Below are 2,008 nucleotides of genomic sequence, written 5' to 3'. Positions count from 1 at the left end.
TGCTGGACATTTTTCCTCCCTAGGTGCAGCACTTTGCATTTCTCCTTGTTAAATTGCCTTCTATTGTTTTCTGCACATTTGTTCAACCTGTCCAGGTCTGCCTGTAGCTGTTCCCTGCCATCCGGCGTGTCCACTTCTCCCCACAGTTTTGTATTATCCACAGACTTGGACAGAGTACACTTCACTCCCTCGTCCAAGTCACTGATGAAGACATTGAAGAGTATCGGTCCAAGGACTGAACCCTGTGGGACCCCACTGCCCACGCCCTTCCAGATCGATACCAACCCATCCACCACCACTCTCTGAGTACAACCCTCTAGTCAATTTGCCACCCACTGGACTGTGTTATCATCCAAATCACAGACTCTTAATTTGGGGCTGTCATCAGGGAGGAGGAAGGGGCAAGCCATCAGCAGTAAGCTGCTTCTTTCACAAGCTGTCAGCTTGCCCAGGCTGAACTGGGGGAAAGAGGATGGGTGGATTGGAGCCCCCTGCCTCATAGCCCCTCACTCTCAGCCCCCCTGACTGGGGCACTAGAGGGAGCCAGACCAGGCCTACCAAGTGTGTGTGTGGGGGGGGAGGGGGGAGGGCTCCGATCAACCCCCTTCTCCCCTCCAGCTCAGGCCAAGCAAGCCAGCAGCTCATGAAAGGAGCAACTTATTGCTGATGGCTTTCCCCTCCCTCCCTCACTGATAACAGCCCTGGAGCTGGGAGGGACATGCGGGTCTGGGGAGAGGGGTGGCTTCTTGGCTTGCTAGGCAGGCTCTATTCCCTGTTGGGTTGGGTGGGGGGGGTGCTGTAACTCATAGCACTTTATGTAAAGTGCTGAGTTAGACCAGGGTCCTGAATGTCTGTCAGCGCCTGTGATGTTTCCTTTAACTCACCTGTAGCAGACTCCAGTCCAGGCTGCCTACTACCCCTGAGCTCCTGACAGTTTGAACATTTAAGGATCAAGAACAAGCACAGTGATCAAGCGCTTTTAGTGTGCAACTGTCACGTCTCTAGACTTGTACCACTTATTGAAAATGGTATGGTTTAACAGTGGCTTTGGTTGCCTTCTTTTCCTCTGGGGAACAAACATGTGGGAGTGTTTCTACTTTAAGGCATTCTGAAGTAATAGAGCTTATCCTCGCCCCAGGGTGGATTTCCTTCCTTAGGATATTCAACCGAAGTAGGATCTTCCTGTCATGCTATATTGGAAGGACGGTATTCTGACTTGGGCTCCTTGCACTGGCAGCATATAGGAGCAGACTGCAAAGAAGAATAGGTAATGGCTTCCTTGAAAAGCATCCCTTTGCATCATATTTGTCATAACTTTCTGCAATTTTACCTGGCTCTGCTCATCAGCTATGACTAATGGAAACAACAGTTTTCTTAGGGGAAGTTTGGTCTAATACTTAATGAGTAGAACAGTGTGTGAAGAGAGAGGAATGGTATTTGTATCTCTGACACGCTCTTGCTTAAGGCAAAAGTCCTTGCTTCCTTTTCATATTTGTAAAATATCAACTGTTATTATGCCTCTACCTCACAACCACAATCCCATCATCCCAGGATGTGAGATGGGCTAAAAGAGACCTCCCATGTTTTTCTTGAAGCAAAGTTTGGAGAGTGAAAGCCAATGAACCATTGATTTTATTCTTATTTAATTATTGACAAGTATCAAGAAACAAATTAGTCCCACACTACTATAACTATTTCGCATCACCCTGAATTCTGCTGTACTCATCATCTTGAGACTGCTTCTGGAAAAGATATACTAACTAGTAAAATAAAGGTTAGTGTAATGCAGTTTAGGAAGACAGAGTTGAAATGTACCTTGTTAGCTGCTGCTAAGGAGACGAAACTCGGTACATCAGCAAGGCACATGTAAAATGTTGAATGCAAGTACCTGAAAATTATATTGAAAAGTTATTTTCTGTCTTTTCTTAGAAATCACATGTCTATCTGTACAGCAAGGCAGCCTGCTAAAGAGTTAATGCCCGTCCAATACAATGCAGAGTCAAAACAA

Source organism: Alligator sinensis, unplaced genomic scaffold (genome assembly GCF_000455745.1).
Source record: "Alligator sinensis unplaced genomic scaffold, ASM45574v1 scaffold114_1, whole genome shotgun sequence".
Lineage (NCBI taxonomy): Eukaryota > Metazoa > Chordata > Crocodylia > Alligatoridae > Alligator > Alligator sinensis.
Note: the sequence above shows the minus strand (reverse complement) of the source record.